Genomic DNA, 21,887 nt, shown 5'->3' on the forward strand with positions numbered 1-21,887 from the left:
ATATGTGTAGATTTTCAGATTAGTGCCTGTATAGCAAGAAAACCGATTGTTAATACTAGTTAGCTGTCTGTGACATACAGCATTCAATCAAATAAAAGCACTGAAATTTTTACGTCTTGATTTATCTCTCTGTTCTATTAACTATAATAGTCCCAGTTTAGTGTGGATTTCTGTTTAATTTCATATAGAAGGATCTGTCACATCGAATTTCTGCCAGGAGAGCTTTGTTTTATTGGCAGGTAACATGGGATTTTTTAAAGAACGGAAAGGCGGGTGTTAGAATTTGATGTGAAGCGCCACTGGATATTTGTATAGTGATAGCTGTGAAATATTCTTGATTTCCTTACAGTTGTGACTCTCCCTTTACATGTGTGTATGTATTCTATAATATCCATTTACATAGTAATTCAGTTGTTTAGCAGATTTTGAGGACTTGTTAGAGATCTTTAAATTTAGGAAGTTTCTTATTGGGAGGGATGGAAAGTGCTTATTTTTTGAAAGGACTGGAAAAAACTAACATGAAACCTGGATGTATCACGTATTAGAAGATAGCTTATCAGGATAAAAATACATCATTTTGAAAGAAATGATCCTTGTAAATTTGGGAATAGAATTTTAGCTTAAATTCTGTTTTTAAAGCATATTAGTAATTTAAATATCTTGAGTTTTATCACATGAAATGAATAAAAAAAGGCTGCATGTTAGCTGGATGTGATTTTACTTCAATGCTTTTTTATACAGTCGCATTAATAGCAAGTATTGACATCTAGATATCACTTTAAAGTTATCAAAGCACATTATTACCTACATTATCTCACTTGGATGCCATGACACTCCTGCTAGGTAACTGCTGTTGTATTGTTATTCCCATTTTACAGTTATAGGAACCGATCTTCAGCGAAGCCTAACTCCCCTTGGCCACATGTGGGATAAATGTCTCAGGCAGAATCAGAACTTGGAGCTGCCAGTTCTGAGGCTGGCTCTTTAGATACTGGCCCATGCTGCCTCTCTGGTGAGCTGGACATTCATGTCTTACATTTTTTCTAGGCTTTTATGCCATGAATGTGAATGCTAAAAGTGAAAATAAATTGTATGTTATCTAGGAATGTAGCTTTCTAAGAGGTATTTGTCATTTTTGATGCACAAGTAATATGCACATAGACTACATGTTATGCATACATTTAAATTACACATGCACATATGTAATGTAGCATTAATTATGACAAAAGTTACTATTGAACTCTAAAAAACAATGCAATTATCCAAAAGTACTGTTAAATATTCTGCAGTATATTTTACTGAAAAACAGTGCTTTCACAAAAACTTTTTAAAAACTTCTTGTGAGAGAGCAGCATGGGTTCAGCAGGAACAGTGCTGGATTTGCTGTCAGAAGGACTTGGGTTTGAATCTTGACTCTGCTTTTTCCTGCCTTTGTCACTTTGGGCAAGTCATTTACCTTGGTAAGATGAGGATCTTGGACTAGATGACCTCTTCAGATAGTAACCATCTGTTAATTTCCGTGAAGTTCAAACTTGTTAAAATGTAGACAATAAACAAGTTTATAAAATGAAGAGAGAGAAAATAAATTGATAGTGCCTTTAACATATCTAAACTTATTTACATATCTTTTACATATTTACAACTTAAGAGTGGCTGCTGATTTACCCACTCTGGTAGTGTAGTGCAAGGGTGTTGTCTAGTATGGCACCTTCACCTCCCTCACTTTGGACTGGCTTCCTTACCCTTCCCCAGCTTGCAGATATACTTGTGGGTTCCAGAGAGGGAGCTGGCCACTGCCTGTCTTAGCTACAGTTAAACTCTTGGGGTCCTAGGCATAGCCTGGAGGATGCCCTCTTATTACCACTACTGCTCCTGAGACCGTACCAGCATTCTTTCCACTTACATGACATCAGTCACAAGGACACCATTGGCTCATGTATGAAACATTTACTAGTGAGAAGCAAAAGTAAGAATCATCATGACATTTACTCAGAAGGAAAAATGGGAATAATCACAGCATTTACTCCATAGAAGGCAAAAGCAGGACTAATCAGAATATCACACCTTACCCATAAATCTGGGTCACACTCTCCCATCAAGTAGCACAGTGCCCTTTTGTGGGGTGGGGCTGAGGTGGGGGAGTGGGCACATACAGAAACCTAAAGATGAAGTATAGAAGTAAGGAAACACATATTTGGGGCAACTTATAACCCTGGTCTGTGGGCCTAGATGCTAGTGATCTCTTTAGCAATAGTCTTCACTGTACTAACCTGCTCCTCTTCCCAGCCCTTCTCCCCTCCTGCTAGTCGAAGCTTCTCCTTTGCTAATCTCACAACACTGAAGCATGTTCTGCGTTTTCTTTTATCGAAGTTTCAGTATTACTCAGTGAAAGAGGGTGCCTCCCTTGGATGGGCATTGAAGCAGTGTAAAGCATTTACCAAGTTCCTCAGATCTGCTTTCTGAGTGCTGAGAGTGGCTCAGTGGATAGAGTGTTGTACCTGGAGTCAGGAAGACTCAAATTCAGATCTGATTTCAGACTCTTACTAGCTGTGTGACCCTGGGCAAGTCACTTAAACTCTGTCTGTCTCAGCTTCCTCATCTGGAAGATGGGGATAATAACAACACGTGCCTCCCTGAGTTGTTGTTGTAAGGATCAAATAAGGTAATGTTTTTAAAGCACTTAGCACGATGCCTGGCACATAACGTGGTAGGTGCTTAATAATTGCTTGTTTCCTTCCTTAAAGCCCGAAAGGGTGGCAAAGGACAATACAGTTAAGCCCCTGGTCACCAAAGTCATCAGTAGATGACGCCAGAGGACAGTACTGACAGACCCAGCTGATTCTTCAGCACGGGACCTTTCCTTTCTCCGGCAGCCTCAGAGCTCTTCTCCAGTGAGGACAGAAGCTTCCTCTCTCAGCCAAGTCAGCCCAAGACATCCGCTCTCATGGTCTGATTCTCCTCTGCTCTGCTCAGGGGGCAGTCTCTGTTGTCATCTTCTGGCAATTGCCGTGTCTTCTCATTCTTCTGATCTGTAATTTCTCATCCATCTTTATCCCGCTTCTGATGCCTCAGACTGGGCTTATTCCCATCTATTATCTAGGTTTAAAAAGCCTCAGCTCACAGTTCTATCAGTTATGTCACAGATAGATAACAAAGATTTTTCTAGGCTATGTCCTTCACAACCCTGAAAACAACCATATGTAAATGAGCTGATAGACCACAATGCATTGCAGCCCCCCCCCCCACTCCCTTTCAGGCAATCCTTATAACAAGCCTGTGGGCTGCTTTCAAACAGGTCCTCTCAGTACATTTATCTGAGCTGGGGTTTTCTCTCAGCTGCTCAGAATAGTATCAAGCTACTCTTCTTTCTCGTTAATGTTCTTTTTCTTCCCGTTTTATTAAATAAAATGCTCATATACTAAAGAGGCAGTACTTTACACATAGGGCATTTTAATTCTTATGCATTTAAATTTTGATTTTAAATTATTTTATAATTTTGATCTTTTTTCCCCCATACTATATATGTTTTATAAAATTAGAAACATACTTTTAAAGTCTAGTGATCACTGCCTCTAATATTTTGTCATTTTCAAACTTTCTTTACATGAATGAGGACTTTTAACTTGGTATTTGATCTAATTAATGCTCTGTTACTTCTCAAGGACAACAGAAACACACATATAGTCACTGCTAAAGATTCCTGTATTATGGAGAGGCAGTAGTGTAGTGTAGTAGATAGAGCTGACCTCAATGCCAGGAAGTCTAGGGTCAAGTGCTGCCTGACACATACTGGTTGGTTGACCCTAGGAACTTCACTTAATCTTTCAGTGTTCTAGATGGTTCTAGAAGATTCTACATGGTAGAGACGGTACAAAACTGCATTGATAAGAGTTTTCTTAACCAGGAGTTTTGTATGTGAATGATATTGCAGGTCTAGTCTCCATCTTATCCTCTATCATGAACTATCTTAACCAGTTTGACTTTGGAAAATAATAAAACTCATTCAGACTTTTTTTTGTGTTTGCTAGTAAATCACACAGAGAAACACACCCAATCTAGCTCCCAAAGAGTATGATAATTCCCTTTTTGAAGGTTTTTTTAAAAAATAAGGAAGAAAACATTTCCTTTGTACTTGCAGGAGGCTGGGGTGGGGTGTCACAAATTCTCTCATTCCAATGAAAATCTTAGATGGGATTGCAGTAAGAGGGTCTTGAACACTTAAATTTTGAAATTAAAGTTCTGTAGAAAGTGGGTATTGAAATAGTAGACTATAAATAATTGGCATAGTGCCTAAGAGTGACGTACACAAATAAGCAATTAATGATACTTTTAATGATCTTGATGAGTTATAGAACTGGAAGATAATCTGGAAGGGTCCTTTAGACCCCTTAATTTGTCCTTATGTCTTACTGTCATCTCACAGAACTAGTCATCTGCCTTTCTCTTAGAAATTGCCAGAAGAGGCTTTCATTGGTTACCTGTTCTTGTGTCTCACCATTATAGTTAATAACTTCTTCTCAAAATTTAAGCTGAATGTTTATATCCAGCATTCTATAAGTATCTGTTAAGCACATAGCAAGGCCCTGTGCTAGAGGCTGGAGAAGATACATGATCAATGAATTTTCTTCCCTGCCCTAGAGCTTATAGATAGAGCCTTTCTGCTACTACTAAAGTTTTGTTTCTCTTGTTTTTGTATCCGTGAATGCAGAAAAGAGCTGTTTACTGCTAATGAGATAACGTCACTTCATAAACTTGAAGACTGTGTGTCCCTACTTATTTTTTTTCTTTTTTTCAGGCTTAAAAATAATCCAAACAACAAAGCTAGCTTCCTTATTTTTCCTCATCTGTTATGTTATGTGAACTGAATTCATGATTTCAGTTGAGATATCCAAATCACTGCAACTACCTTTTATAGGCCCTGGGGGTGGAGGGGAGGGGGGAGAGAGAGAGAGAGAGAGAGAGAGAGAGAGAGAGAGAGAGAGAGAGAGAGAGAGAGAGAGAGAGAGAGAGAGAAACAGAAACAGACAGGGAGACAGAGAGAGACAGAGATAGAGACACAGAGAGAGTGTTTAAATAGACTAGATTGTAAATCTTTTGAAAACTGTGTCTCATACCTATATATATATATATATATATATTTTAAATCTCTGGTAGCACCTGTTTCACTGTCTTTCTTGTGCTCAGTGAATTCTTTTGGGGTCAATGAAATATTGGCTGCTTTTACTCTACTCTTGCTTCCTTGAGAAGGTGTAGTAGGAGCTCATTAAATTAGGGCATTAATAGTTATGTACTACAGTTGGGCAAAGAAAGTACTTTAGCTTTCATATATTATCTTTAAGTAGGTTCAGCTATAAAAGAATACCTGCCCCTCATCTACCAGAAAAAGAGAGAAGATTAGTTCTTCCTTGATAGCTTATGAGCAGACTAAACTTTATCATGTCACCTTCCTTGGGAAGTAGGTTAATTCTCTACTCCCTCCATATTGTCACTTAGCTTTTGGGAGAGTTAGAAATCTAGATCAGTCTTTTCTTAGTCTTGGGGAAAAGAGTAGCTCCACTTTGGCAGACTGCATTCATAATTGCTTTATTTTCAGCAATTCATCTCAATTCAACAAATGTTCATTAATTGTATACTTGGTGCTGTGTGTCGCATTTACTTTGTATGATTTTAACAGTGTTGTGTCACTTTGTGTCTAATACTAGCATGTGTGAAGATGTGTGAAGAACATCAGAATAGGAGTCATTTTCCAAGTATTTAGATGAGTTTGGTTTTGCATTTCAGGTTAAGTTTGACTTAAAGCATCATCTATCTGAGTTAACAGGTCCTTTCCTTTTGATTTTATAGTGTCTGCAGTAACCTCATCATTCTGCTTTGTCTTCACCTGAATCTTAAAGAAAATGTTTTCTAATTGTTATTCTTATATATACAAAGCTACATTTTAACTATGTAAGAATAGCCAAGTTCTTTTTGTTTTCTACTCCATCCACACATTGAATTTCAAACTGGGTTAGATTTTTAACCATTTGTTTCCGTTAACAGAATTGTTCTATGTTAATTTTGCATCTAGAGATGACACCATTTACTACATTCTACCCACAGAATACGGTCAGTGAAAATGAACGGAATAATACACTTGAAATATTCGTGTGAAAGGTCCCAACCTTCTCAAAGCATCTGTTGCACAGGCACAAAAACCAAAGAAACTGTTTCAGTTGTGGGGGGGAGGGGAAGGTGGGGATGGAACACGATGGTTGCCACAACAGTCAGCAGACACAAACCACCAAAAGTCTCCATGAAGAATAAGCTTGTGCTTTTGGAAAAATACAAAATAAATAACGATAGATGCTTTGCCCATTGCCCCCAGACTCATGTCCTGGGCATTCACCTCACTTATACCAGGAGACTGCTACTCACTGCTTAGATTTATGAGGTTCTTCCAGCCGTTGAAGCAAAGTTGGTTTTCTGTTGTTGTTTTATGTTTTCATCCTAATTCTAAAGTTGCTATAACATGTAACTGGTCATTTATCCCTTTTCAAAGCCTATTCTTTTGAATGAACATTAGTAAGTTTGTATTTAAAGAAACCCACCGTAGTCTTCCTCCTGCCTCCATTGGCCCCCTCCTTTCTCCAGTCTCCATCATTCTCTCCTCTTCCCCCACCCCTTCCACCTCCAACTTGGCCCAGCTGCCAAAGTTCACAGACAGCTGGGCAGAAACTGGGAAAATGTACCCAGCTGCCCGGGAAGCTTGGCGGCCAGGCTGAGGGAAGGAAGCAGCGGCTCTCTTTGAAGATTGGCTGCCAGTCTTTCTTGGGCAGCTGAACTTCAAAGCCAAACCGCCAAGTGTTTCTTCCAGCCTGGGCAGGTCATTCAGCAGCAGTGCATTTCCGGTATAATTGGGTTACTTTCAATTTAACCTTTAATTAAAAGCTGAATTAGAGGTTGCTAAAGTTAAATTTCAGATGTACATATGAGCCACAAAATTTGCACCCCTTGTTCCCCAAGCTTCTTTGTTAACTTGGCTTAAAGTTCCGCTTTCTAATATGACATCTAAATGACACCAAAGGACTGAAATGCCCATTGTGATTTCCTTACTACCAGTTCATCATCTGTGCTTTTTGTCCATGGTGAACAAGATTTGAATTGCTTGGAATTTCTTTTAGTCTGATATCCTGGGATAAAGGAGGAGCAATCTATGACGTTTGAAATGAATGAACAGTATCAGATTATGCCATGGACTGTGGTGGGTGATGGTGGAGTCACCCATCTCAGGGCTTTGGCTCATGACCCATAATGTATCCGTATTCTTGAACTCCTGATGCCACCTGAACACTGTTTAAACTTTCTGTTTTATTAGGGTTTGAGGTAATAGGCAAGGTTTGCTAAAATTTGGACATGGGACCAGGGACAAATTGTAAGAGTTAGAGGAGTCACTTGACTTACTAATGTTGATAAAATTGAGGAAGGGCTTATTTTGGGTTTTGGTGATCCTTTGTTAAAAAATTGTTGATATCTGCTTCATATAATACATTTACTCGGAAAAATTTTAAGAATCGATTCATGCTGTTAAAACCACAGTACCATCACTAACACCAACCTAATTGCCATCTAAATCACCTTTTATAGTTGATGAACACTTGAAACCTTTATTTTCATTAAACAGTTTAAAATAAAAAAAAGGTGGTAGTTCCTCAAAATGTTGCCAAATGAAAGTTGTAGTGATTTCCAAAAAAATGCAAAACTTTAAGAATGATTGTATAATTTGCATATTTGAATGATTTTTTTGTTTTTTTAATGATTTTTAGATACAATTAAGATACTTTTCCCCCATGCATGTGTTGCTTTAGAAGATTTTTTTTTAAAGTGGAATTTTCTGTAGTCTGTAGGCCTTTCTCAGTGCAAGATTCTCTCAGTGCATTTCTTTTCCTAGTAAACTTATGTTTAAAATAGGAGAGGCAGCATGTTATTTTGGAAAGGTCATTAGATTTGACATTGAAAATCCAGGTTTAAATTCCAGTTCTGTCACTCATGACCATCTCAGATTTGATACATCCCTTTATGTCTCTGGGCATCCATTTCCTCATCTCTAAATGGAAGGGGTTGGACTAGATGATCTTTAAGGTCCTTTTCTCCTCCACTGTGATCCTTAGGTAGGCTAGAGCCGGGCCTGGAGAGAGGAAGACCTGAGTTCCCCTGTTGCCTCAGACATTTTCGAGCTGTCTGAGCCTGGACAAGTGACTTAATTTTTCTCAGGCTCAGTTTTCTCATCTCTAAAATGTGGGGGTAACAGTAATAATAACTACCTTACAGGGCTGCTGTGAGGATTGAATGAGATAACATATGTAAAGGATGTGGCAAACTCAGGAGTGTTCTGGAAATGCTGGCTATTAATGTTATTTAAACTTTTTCTGCTTTTTTTAGAATTTAAGATACAGAAGCAGTAAAATATGCCAGAAAAAAAGATACTTTAAACAGAGACAGTTATCATGTTTTCATATTGATATATTTGAACCCCACTTCAGTGGAAGGTGGGCAGGATACATTCCTGAATTTCCAAAACCAGGAGCCCTTCACAGACCATTCCCACACTTCTTCCCATTTTCTTAAGCATAAACTCAGGAAATGCTGTTACACCAACTGAGCTGTGCTAATGGTTTTTATGAAGAGAGATTAATTTGAAGGAAACTAGTACCCAAGCCATAAAGAGTTTTATAGACTAAAGTAAACACCTTGAATTGCTGTTGTGAGCAGAGGGAAAGCTCGGGCAGGTTCCAAAGCTGTGGTGTCAGGTTCTCCCTGGGATTCTCACTTGTAAAGCAGCAGCTGAGCTAAATGCATTCTGCACTTGCAGGTGGCCTTCGAGTGCACCAGCTAAAGTAGTGCGCACTGTAGGAATTCAGGTGAGACATTACCTCGATGTCACCGTAGTTTCAGTTCATCTCTAACTGAAGGAGTGATTGTTTTTTGCTAAACGTAGAGAAAAGACTAAAATGCTGTTAACCCTCAAAAAGATTACAGCCTCAGACCTAGAAAAATCCCAGGCTGCAGAACCTCACACAAATCTTTACCTCTGTGTGGGATGTCTGAAACTATCCCAATTGCATACTTGCTGCCCTGCAGCTTTCTCTTTCTCCAGCTAAACCTGCATCAGTTCATTATCATCTCAGCCCCAGATCTGACTAAGTACAGGGAAGATATGTCAGAGTTGGATAAAGCCTATATAAATCTGACATAGTTTACAACCAGGCATAGTCCTTTTAGACAAGTAAAATTATGGGATTATTCATATTCCCATGGGAAAAAAATATCTCCCAAATCATGCCTGTTCCATTATTTAGGAACATAAGAATGGTTCTAGAAGTATACACTAAGCTGAATTGGAAGGTGGGAGGTCTCATAGCACTGCTTAGTTATTTGAATGTGCTTTAACCCTTCCCCAATATGATTTCTTTCTTTATTCTTCATCCCCATAAAAACATGTGTGGTCAGACTTGTTCCTAAATAAGAGATAAGGAGATATGCCTCCTTCCATTCCTGGTAAGGGTGGGAGACTATGGGTGTGGAGCAGTGCAGACTTAGTTGATGTGTTTGGTTACTTTTCCTGAACTACTTACTTTACTTTTTCTTTTTTCTTTTTGTTACAAGGTTGGTCTACTGGGTAGGGAAGGGGAAGGATATATTGGGAAATGAAGGTGATGTAAAAACAAACAAAAAAAATCAATGAAAAATAAGAAGTATATAACTGTTGTGTTTGTTCACTTATACTGGTTTGGGGATGGATTTTTTAAAAAAAGTTTTATTAATATTTCTTGTTTTGACATCAGAAACATTTACTGATTGCCCGTACTCTGTGGATGGTCTATTGGATAAAGTGATTTTGTAATTAAAAGATACTTAAGACTTCTAGTTCTCTACTTGCGTATTACTTGATGGGAGGGGCCATGTCTTCTCTTCAGGATAATGTTTTGTACATGGTGGGTGTTCAGTAAATATTGTTGACTGATCAGACTATTTGAATACATATATATATATATGTGTGTGTATATATATGTATGTATATATATGTGTGTGTGTGTGTATATATATATGCAACTTAATAAAGCACTCTTTCCCTCCTTCTACAACTCAGAAGTCATATTCTTGAGGGTCTGAAGGAAAGGGGACACAGACTTCCTAGCAAGTGTTATGTTGGCCATGCTTTCTGCCACCTCTTTGAGCTATTCTCCTTTTAATTTAAAAAGGAAAAAAAAAGTTATAAAACATAAATGACAGAAAAGAAGAAAAACAACTTGGCTGAGACATAACTTTTTTTTTAAAAAAGCATTAGAAACTTGGAGAACTGTCAGCTTACTATGAAACATATTGTTTCCTTGAAACTTGGTCAAAAGTTCAGAAGTTTCATTTGTTATATTTATTATTAAGTGAATTCTTTTTGAAGGTACCCAATGTCTGTGATGTATAACATATGATACTTTACATCAAGCCCCAAAGAGGTGTTCCTGGGGTTCAGATGGTGTGTATGGGAAAGGAATTGCTTGATGGAACATGACTGTTTTACTTTAAAGAAAGGATTAGAAATGTGGAAAAATTCACCTAGGGATCATAAGGAAAATCAGTTTAAATGTAATGACTTCTGTTTCCTCTGAGGGCTAGTCTTTCTCCAGCTCTCCCTTCCCATCTACTGGAACCATTATATCTTATTCAGTATCAAAACAGAGGAAATGATTGTTGCTGGTTGAAAATATACCATAGCCTCCTGAGGAAAGCATTCTGTTTGAAACCAACAATTGCAAATAGAATGGGATGAAAAAAGAGCTGGTGTTGAAAAATATTCTTGTTCTACAAAGCAGGTGCCAAAAAAAGTGAGATAGTGAAATCTAATTTAATTTGGTTAAGTAAAATAGGATTATTTGGTCTGTGTTGTGATAAGTTGCTCAAAGCCATTAAATACAAGCCCAGCCTGTACTAGATTATTGTGTTACTAGATTTTTGACTTTTCTTGAAAAGATGAAACTACCATCTTAGAATTGTTAAGCACTTGTCTTCTGAAAGGGCAAGAAATTTTTACATGCATCCCTCTTAGGTAGGAGAAAAAGGAAAATGGGAATTGGATTAGTTCTGTACTTGTGTTCTATTTTGTGTTTATATTTTAAAAAATCCAGACTTATCAGAGTAACTGAAACTATGTAAGAGAAGTGATTGAATCAGAGACTTTTTTTTATTTACTGGGCTGGAAATGATTACCACTTAGAAAGAAATGTATATTGTTAATGTGTACTGAAAGAAGGATTAATATTACATTCAAATATCAGTTATTAATGAATCAGCCAATTAATCTGACTTTTGCTTCCTTCTCTTGCTGTTTACATTTTGGCAGATTCTTTGGTCTTCAGCAGTTATCTGGAGAGAATATAGGCAGGAAAATGAGGCTAAATTCAGGTCCTGCTACCTCCTTTTACCAAAGGAGATAAAATTGTTATTTCAAGTCATATCCTTTCCCCCTCTCCCTTCTTCTGTCCCTTCCTTCTCCTTCTTTCCTTCTCCCTCCCTCTGCTTCTCTCTCTCCCTCTCCCTCTTCTTCTCCCTCTCCCTCTCCTTCTCCCTCTCCCTCTGTCTTATATATCAGAAATGAATAGGGAGGGGCTGGAAATAATTTATTTAGTGGCCCTTAGTAACCCTCTGAATTTGTTTAAATTCTAAAATAGCTGATAAATGATTTCTTGAGTGAGACAGTTGAAGCAATTTAGATTATTTTTTATTTAATTTGTATATATTTTTTTGTCTTGTTGATTTGATGATACTGAAGTTGAATTAGGAGACAAGTTCCTTAACATATATAGGCATAATGCTGAGAGTAAAGCGTTCATCTAAGTGGATAGGTAATCTAATCTCTTTAATTTATTTGGAGAAAAAATAATAGTTTGTCATAAGATAATCTAAAGTGTACCCCAGTTAACTCCTTAAGACCATAAGTTGCATAGTTAGAGAGAATTTCCACTTCACAGGTCTAGTTCAAAAAACAAATAAACCAAAAAGAGGCCAGGGAGGAGCGTCGACACTTCCAAATGCCCCATATCGTGCCAGTGTTTTTCAATCTGTTTGAACTGCTTAATAATTTTTTTTGTTGAGAGTGATTGATTTTAAAACTAAAAACAATTTCATTCCGTAAAACCTGAAAGTGCTATCTATGGTAATGGTTTATATAAGATAGAAATAAATCAGTATTATAAAATGTATATAAAGTTGGGGCCTGGGTTTATGACCCATCCACTTTCCATATTTCTCGACCATATTCAGAACCTTTACCATAGTGGGCTCTTTAAAATCTTATTGAATCTAATTTTAAATTCATATCACTTTGCTACTTTATAAGGATCTTCTCTTGAGTCATAAAGTAATAAGTATTTTTTTTTAGAGTGGGAGTGGAAGCCAGGAGATTTGCTTTGTAGAGTGTACTTTTTTTTTTTTTTTGCATATTCTAAATAAATGATTGAGACTAATACTCTTTAATGGAGCGATCTTTTAAAAGTAACTCATAGTTGATTCTGGACATTTGTGCACACATAGTTGGCATTTCATGCATGTTTCACATTAAATTCTTCCTCTTCCTGTTGTTTTTCTATGCATGTATTCATATAGCTCTATGAATAGCTTTTATGAATAGTAATATTTACCTATTAACTATAATACAGTAATTAACTCTACCTTTAAACATTATATTAACTGCTATTTTGATGTCTTTAATTTTCATTCAGAAAATAATGTTTAGGTCTTACTTAAAAACACTATTCTTTAAAAACAGGTATGGTTAAATTTAGATAAAAATGTTATGTACATATTGGACTTATAAAATAAATTGTTTTACCTGTTTTCAGTGTCTGTCAAAAGTTTTTATATAGTTTCACAGTCTTAATTTGATGAGGGTGCAAGACCAAATGACAATTTTTTCTTTCTGGTGTTGACAGCAGGATTATATTACTCTGTAGAACAATATATTCATGAGACTCTGCCAGTTGAATTAGAGGAAAGAAAATAAATTAATATTTTACTTTTCAGTAGACTCATAAAAACATCTAAACTTTGTTAGCTTGAACTAAATTTGTAACCTGTATTTTAAGTACCTTATTTCCTAAAAACATACAAAACAACTTACCCTAAAGTTTAATTTTCTACTTTGTCTTTGAATCTTTCAGGATTGTAAAAGCAAAACAGATACCTGGAGAAATGAAAAACTTTAGACTCTCTGCTCTGGAGGGATAATAAGACAATTGCTATATTTTGTCTCCATGTCCTGTCTCATTGAGATTTTGGAAAAAGGCACAGAACTATTTGCTTTCGTCATTCCTCTCTTTGTAAAAAGATGAAAGTCACAATTAAAACCTGCTTGTAGAACAGTGTGCTTGGGGTTGGGAATTGGGGAGTAAGATTCAATATTGAATGCTGGCTATTTTCCTAGGGAAAAAGTTATTATTACTGTTTCTGCTTGGATGTTATTACTGAAATGTTACTGAATTACTGAAACATGCCAAAATATAGGAAGATAAAACAATTATTTTTTTAAGAAATACATTGAACTCAGAAGGGAGGATTAATGAACTGAATAGGCATTTTAAAAATTAGAAAACCAACAAATAAACAAACCTAAAATAAGCACAAAAGAGAAGAGAATAAAAATTGGAGGAGAAATAGATGAACTGGAAACCAAATGAAATCTATAGAAATGACAAAACTAAAAGCTAGTTCTTTGAAAAGACTAATAAAATTGGTAAAACTTGGGGGGGCGGAGCCAAGATGGCAACTGGAAAGCAGAGACTAGCGTGACCTCCCTGCTGAGTCCCTTCAAAAACCTATAAAAAATGGCTCTGAACCAATTCTAGAACTGCAGAACCCACAAAACAGCAGAGGGAAGCAGGGCTCCAGCCCAGGACAGCCTGGATGGTCTCTGGGTGAGGTCTATCCCACACAGAGCTGGGAGCTGGGAGCTGGGAGCAGAGCAGAGCCCAGCTTGAGCAGCACGGACCAACTAGACCAGGAGCCGGGCGGAGCGGGCCCTAACGCCCTGAATCAGTGAGCTGTGGCAGTTACCAGACTTCTTAACCCACAAACACCAAAGACAGCAGAGAAGGTTAGTGGGAAAAGCTGCGGGAGTGGAAGGAGTTCGCTTTGGCTTCCAGCCCCGGGGGCAGCGGAGGTGGGGCACCTACAGCTGTTGTTGCTTCTGGCCCCAGGCCCACCTAGTGAGAGGAATTAAGTGGCGGATCAGAGCAGGAGTGCACAGCCTGCTGAAGATCTAAGCCCAGTCCGGGTTGGGGGTTTTTGGGGAAGGAGCAGTGCTGGTGTGGCAGAGCTGGCACATCCCCCCCCAAACGTGGAACATAGAACTCTTTAGTCTACAAGCAGTCATACCCCGCTGAAAAACTCAAGGGTCAAGTTGGTTGGTAATATGGCCAGGCAGCGAGAATGCACCTAGATTCAGTCTCAGACTTTGCATTCTTTCTTTGGTGACAAAGAAGACCAAAACATATAGACAGAAGTTAACAAAGTCAAAGAGCCTACAACAGAAACCTCCAAGAAAAACATGAACTGGTCCCAGGCCATGGAAGAGATCAAAAAGGATTTGGAAAAGCAAGTTAGAGAAGTAGAGGAAAAATTGGGAAGAGAAATGAGAAGGATGTGAGAAAACCATGAAAAACAAGTCAATGACTTGCTAAAGGAGACCCAAAAAAATACTGAAAAATACACTGAAGAAAACAACACCTTAAAAAACAGACTAACTCAAATGGCAAAAGAGCTCCAAAAAGCCAATGAGGAGAAGAATGCCTTGAAAGGCAGAATTAGCCAAATGGAAAAGGAGGTCCAAAAGACCACTGAAGAAAATACTACTTTAAAAATTAGATTGGAGCAAGTGGAAGCTAGTGACTTGATGAGAAATCAATTATAAAACAGAACCAAAGGAATGAAAAAATGGAAGACAATGTGAAATATTGGAAAAACCACTGACCTGGAAAATAGATCCAGGAGAGATCATTTAAAAATTATTGGACTACCTGAAAGCCGTGATCAAAAAGAGAGGCTAGATATCATTTTTCAAGAAATTATCAAGGAGAACTGCCTTGATATTCTAGAGCCACAGGGCAAAATAGAAATCGAAAGAATCCATCGATCGCCTCCTCAAATAGATCCCAAAAAGAAATCTCCTAGGAACATTGTCGCCAAATTCCAGAGCTCCCAGATCAAGGAGAAAATATTGCAAGCAGCCAGAAAGAAACAATTTGAGTGTTGTGGAAACACAATCAGAATAATCCAAGATCTGGCAGCTTCTACCTTAAGAGATCGAAGGGCCTGGAATACGATATTCCAGAGGTCAATGGAGCTAGGATTAAAACCAAGAATCACCTACCCAGCAAAACTGAGTATCATGCTCCAAGGCAAAATACGGATTTTTAATAAAATAGAGGACTTTCAAGCTTTCTCAGTGAAAAGACCAGAACTGAATAGAAAATTTGACTTTCAAACACAAGAATCAAGAGAAGCATGAAAAGGTAATCAAGAAAAAGAACAAGAAAAAGAAATTGCAAGGGACTTACTAAAGTTGAACTGTTTTGTTTACATTCCTACATGGAAAGATAACATGTATGATTTATGAGACCTCAGTATTAGGGTAGCTGAAGGGAATATGCATATATGTATATATGTTTATGTATATATATATATATATAAGTGAATGTGTGTGTATGTATATATCTATGTGTGTGTGTATATATATATGTAGAGAGAGAGAGAGCGGACACAGGGTAAGTTGAAGATGAAGGGAAGATATCTAAAAGAAATAAAATCAAATTAAGGGATGAGAGAGGAACATATTGAGAGAGGGAGATAGGGAGAGATAGAATGGGGTGGATTATCTGGCATAAAGGTGGCAAGAGGAAGCAGTTCTGTGGGAGGAGGGGAGAGGGCAGGTGAGGGGGGAACGAGTGAATGTCGCTCTCATCAGATTTGGCCTGAGGAGGGAATACCATACATACCCAATTGGGTATCTTACCCCACAGGAAAGAAGAGGGAAGAAGATAAAAAAAAAGGGGGGATGATGGAGGGGAGGGCAGATGGGGGTGGAGGTAATCAAACAAACACTTTCAAAATGGGACAGGGTCAAGGGAGAAAACTCAACAAAGGGGGATGGGTTGGGAAGGAGCAAAATATAGTTAGTCTTTCACAACATGAGTATTGTGGAAAGGTTATACATAATGATACACATGTGGCCTATGTTGAATTGCTTGACTTCTTAGGGAGGGTGGGTGGGAAGGGAGGAGGGGGAGAATTTGGAACTCAAAGTTTTTAAAAACAGACGTTCAAAAACAACAACAAAAAAAGTTTTTGCATGCAACTAGAAAATAAGATACACAGGCAATGGGGAGTAGAAATTTAGCTTGCCCTACAAAAAAGGAAGGGAAAAGGGGATGGGAGGGGAGTGGGGTGACAGAAGAGAGGGCTGACTGGGGAACAGGGCAACCAGAATATACGCCATCTTGGAGTGGGGCGGGAGGGTAGAAATGGGGAGAAAATTTGTAATTCAAACTCTTGTGAAAACCAATGCTGAAAACTAAATATGTTAAATAAATAAATTAAATTAAAAAAAAAAAACAAATGTGTACAACCACAATAGGAGCTATTAACCTGAGCATTGTAATAAATGTCTATTCCTAGATTATTTTACTAAAGGAAGAGAAATGATAGATACTGTTTTCTTTTTAAATTCTTGACCAGCTATTGCCGTGGTTCCTCAGTTGAAGGAATGTGTTAATTTATCTATAACATGTTTAAATACAGATTAAAGGACTGATGCTAGCCACTGTTTACCTTGAAAGTTATATTTCTTTTCCAATAATATATACATGAGAGTCCTAAAGAAAGGCTTGTATTTCAGAAAATTTTACTTAAATCCTATACTATTAAAAAATTTTTAATGCGAAAAAAAATTGGTTAAACTTTAGCCAATGTAATTTAAAAAGGAGGCAGAAAATCCAGATAACAAAATAGCAAAGAACAAGATGAAATTACAACAAAATAAGAATAAATAAAAAGAATTTAGTAGAGCATACTATGCACATTTATATGCTAGCAAAATAAAGAACATAAGGATGCCTCCAAAAATATAAAATATCCAAACAAGACCAAATAGACATCTTTAATAATCCAATCTCAGAAAAGGAAATAGAGCTGACTATAAAGGAACTATAAAAGGTGAGGAGAGGGGAACTATCCTGGTGATGCACAGGAGAATTCTCTCAAACTTTTGAAGAATAATTATTAACAGTTTTACAGAAAATACTCTTATAAATTGAAGGGGAAAAAAGCACCCAATCAGATCCCTTTTATGAGACTAATACAGTTCTGCTTCCTAAACCCAGGAAGAAAAAAGCACAAAACTATAGACCAATATCATTAATGAAATATTGTCAAAAGACTACAGTGCTTTCTACAAGAAATAATTTATTTTAATCAAGTTTGAGTTAGACAATGTATGCAAGAATGGTTCAACATTAAATAATGTAATTATATTAAAAACAAAAACATTCAAAACCACATGATCATCTCAATAGATGTCAAAAAAGTCTTTGAGTGCAACAGATTTTTGCTAAAACCTCTACAAAGTATAGACATAAAGACCTCTTTTGTTATCATTAAAAATAACTATCTTCTAAAACCAAAAGCATCCATCATATGCAAAGGAGATATGCTAGAAGTTTTCCCAAGAAATATAGAAATAAAACAATGATATCCTCTCTCAACACTATTATTTGATATAGTTCAAGAAATGTTAGCAATAGCAATAAGACAAGAGAAAGAAAAAAAAGGCATAAAGATAGGTAAAGAAGAGATGAAACTAACTCTGTTTACTTACAGTATGCTGGTTTTCATTTTGGGGTGTCTTTCAGTAAGTGACTGATGGATTCTTTCTATTTCTGTTTTACCTTCTGGTTCTAAGAGATCTGGTCAGTTTTCTTTTAAAAGTTCTTGAACTATGTTTTGTAGGCTCTTCTTTGATCATGATATTCAGATAATCTAATGACTGTTAATTTTTTTCTCCTTGATCTGTTTTCCAGGTTGGTCATTTTTTGCTATGAAATACTTTATATTTTCTTTCTTTTTTTGGTGTTTGTTTTTAATATCTCTTGTCATCTTATGGAGTCATTTGCTTTTATTTGATCCATTCTAATTTTCAGGAATTTTGTTGTTTGGGCAAGTTTTATTGCACTAATCTCTTGCACTAATCTGTTAATTTCCTTTCCAGTTCTTTCTTCTATAACTCATTTCTTTTCCACTCTTTTCCTCTAGCCCTCTTATTTTATTGGGGGGAAAAACATTTGCTCTCTCCTCCCTCCTTCCGCCTTATCTGCTTCATCTCTTTCAGGAATTCTAGTTAAATTTGTGCCCAAGCAGTGTTTTTATTTTAGTCTTTGCTAGTGGATATTTTGGAGCCATTGTTTTCTGGGTTTGCATGTTGAGCTGCTTTATCACCAACTTTATAATTGGAATCTTCTTCTGTTTCCTCATTTTTCTACCCCACTTCTTGTCTTTGGACTTATTGTTGGCCCTGAGCTCTGTCCACTTCTTAGGGAAAGATTGGACTGGTCCTGTTGCTTCTTTTTTGGGTATATTGAATGTTGTTATGTTGTGTGGGTCTCAGGGACAGTTCAGGCTCAGCTTGTGGAAACTTTCAGTTCTTCCAAAGTTGCTCCGCAAGTTCCTAACCCTTGTTCAGGTCTGATCAATTGGACTTGGCTACTATCAGCCTGCTGGGAAGCTCTGCTTGTTTAGAGTGATTGAATTGGAGGTTTCCCTTTGGTCTAGGATTTCTATGCTGGTTATTCCTAGGGTCTGAGCCACACAACTGCTGCTTGCTTCTGAACTTCTTTCCTCCTTTTGAAAATTTATCTAGACATTTTATATCTAGTTTTATCTAGTTATTTTATTCTTTTTTCTCTCTCAATCAAATAGATTCCTCCTCCTCCTCTCCTTCTGTTAGTCTTTTTTTTAGTTTTATTTTTTGTACCCCTTTCCAGAGAGGATTTCTCCAACTCATTCTCTTCATTATCCATCTTCTCTTTCTGTTTACTCTAGACCTTCTTTCTCTGGCTCACAATCCCTATACTTATCTAGTCTCTCTATTCTTTGCATTCTTCATAAAGTCAAAACTTTTGAAGTATCCATTCTGGACTTTCCACTCTAAGCAGTTTCTGCCACTACCTAATAATAGAGTTTGCCCCATAAATTTCCCTTTTCCATTGTGCCTCACCTCCAGAAAAATACTGATTCCTTCAGGTCCCATTTCCCTCAGGTCTTGTTTCCCTTTCCCCCATCAGCCTTCCCAACCTGTCCCTGACCATATAGCTGACCTCGGACCTATAGCCTCCCCCTCATCACTTTCCTTCCCCATTTCCTTCAAATATATCCTCCCCGGACCCATGCCCCTCCATTCCTCCAGGTACCAGTTTCCCTCAGGAGTTTCAATTCTGTTCTCCCAAGGCAGGATATGTGGTCTTTTCAAACACCAAATTCAAACACTCTGCATATTGTCCCCATCTCCCTTCAAAGAACATCTCTTTACCCATTGGAGCATTCATCATAGAAACTTCTTTTCACTATCAATACAAAGTGTCCCCCCTTCAGTCTTTTCCCGTTTCTCTTCACCCACTTTCCCATAGGCTTTTCTCTTCCTGAGAAACTATAGGAATCATCTCCTCATTAATAGTCTTCAATTTGACCTGGACGCACCATACACTTCCCTCTGTCTTCCTCTTCCTTTCCATCCACTCTCCCATTTTGTAAAGTTGTCCTACAAAAGACATTGATTCACGTGCAGGTGAGGTGTTTTGAAGTTCTTTCCATAATGCTCCAGGCCTGCCTTTATACCATTACTTCCACCTGACTTGTGCCTTCACTCTTTCTCTTCATGTCTATTGAAAAAAAAGGCTCTCCTCTTTCTGTTGCTATTGCTTTCCTCTGTGGCTGCATTCATTTATACTCATGCATTTCTGTTGTCTAGGGTATTCAAGAAGCAAATAAGCTCTTCAGGTCTAGTTTTCATTTTAGAATGTTTTGAACACCTCTTTATTAATGAATGTCTATCTTTTTTCATTTATAATTTAGATCCTGTTTGCAGGTTAGGTCATTCTGGGTGGCTTCCAGAGCTCCATTGCTTTTCAGAACACATTCCATTCTCTCCTGTGTTTTCTGGTGGGTACAGAATAGTCTCAAGTTATTTAAATTTCCTTTCCTTCATGTTTGAACGTCTTTCTCTTGGTTGCTTGCAGAATTGGTTGTTTCTGAATTAAATTGCTAAATTTAACCACTATATGTTTTGGAGTTTGCAGTTTTTATTTATTAATTATTTGTCAGCAGTCTATCATTCTTTTAATTGATATTTCTGTGTTCAGAATTGACTATTTTCTTATATTATTGTATAATGCTGTTCACATTTTTTGACTTGTCTTGCTGTGGGAGACCTGTAATTCTTCATTTGTTTCTCTGCATACTGTCTAAAAGATCAATATATTTTGCTTAAATTAAGAGCATGTGTTCCCTTTTGATGTTTTTACTTTTTGCTTTTCTTCTAGATTTTCTTCACTCCTTTCTTTTGCATCCCCAAATAGTTCTATTTTATTTCTGTGGTGAGGCTTCCCATCTCAAATTCACATTTTTCTATTCTACCAATTATTTATGCTGTTCAGGCCATGTGTTCTACCCTCATAGTTCTCATTTCTCTTTTAATCTACTCAGAAACAGGTGTTATGGTTCTATGTTCTTCTCAAATTCTACAGGGTCCTCTGTCTCACTAAGTGTTGGTTCATTTCCCTTTGTTTTTTAATATTTTTTTCATAGATGCCTGAACTCATTTATTAAATCTGGAGACCATATTTCTCTCTGCTGTTAATGTTTTATCTGTTGATTTATATGCTTATGCTCAAGGCCTTTGAGGTTTTTTTCCTCTTGAAATCTTTGGTAATTTCAGTCTTTTTTCCCCCTATTTTCCCTATTACTCTTTTTCTGACTCTCTCCCTCTAATGGTGTTTTCTCAAAGCCTCACAGCCCACTGTCCACTGGACAGTTCATGATTCACTAGCCTAGGTCTCTGCCCAAAGTGACTTGTGGCAGGACAGAACTGGAAGCTAAATACTGGGCTCTTCTCCTCAGACTTAGCAGAGTGCCATATCACCCTCTTTCCCCCTCTCCCCTTTCCCCAACACATACACAGTCCCATTCCCTCTGTTCCTCAGTTCTGCTCAGCAGTGTTGAGCACTTCCACGCTGGTGCTTTTGCAGCCCGAGATGATTTCTGCCCTTTGAAGTTTGGATCTCAGACGTTGGAAGGAGGGAGTAGGTCAGGGTATAGAATTAAACTCTGTTTCAGGTCCAGACTCATGGCCTGCACTGTTCCTTCTCTTCTACAGAGATTTTTTTGTAGCATAGAAAGCTGCTGTTGTACAGACTACCAGAGCCAAAAAAACGTACATAGTCTAGAAGTCTGATATCTAAGGCACTGGGGAGAAGGTGGGGGTACTAGCGTAGGGGTCTGGGTTTTGTTGCATGTTTGTGGATCATTTTGGCTATCATAGTGGGTGGGTGGGGAGTGACTACTACCTGTGTTTAGGGTAGGTATCAGTTCATGGGTTTGTTTTTGTTGTTTTGTTTTGTTTTTTGTCGACCTTCTTTTGGGTCTTGGGTGTCCTAGACTGTTGAGACAACTGAAGCTGCATTATCTTTAGCATATAATTTCTGTTTAGGAGAAGTTTGAAAGGATTAGAAAAATATCTAGTTCTCCATCTTGTTGGTAATTTTGTGAGAATAACCTGGGTACCTTCTGAATACCAAATTACTATAAAATAAATA

The 21,887-nt window shown here is 37.4% G+C and overlaps 1 protein-coding gene across 1 annotated transcript in view; it reads left to right on the plus strand.

The window, feature by feature from the left end:
• WDR70 (WD repeat domain 70) overlaps positions 1 to 21,887 on the plus strand; it is a 320,082-nt gene that overhangs the window by 229,363 nt on the left and 68,832 nt on the right. The window lies entirely within an intron of this gene.

The sequence above is a fragment of the Trichosurus vulpecula genome, chromosome 1, assembly GCF_011100635.1.
Source record: "Trichosurus vulpecula isolate mTriVul1 chromosome 1, mTriVul1.pri, whole genome shotgun sequence".
Taxonomy (NCBI): Eukaryota; Metazoa; Chordata; class Mammalia; order Diprotodontia; family Phalangeridae; genus Trichosurus; species Trichosurus vulpecula.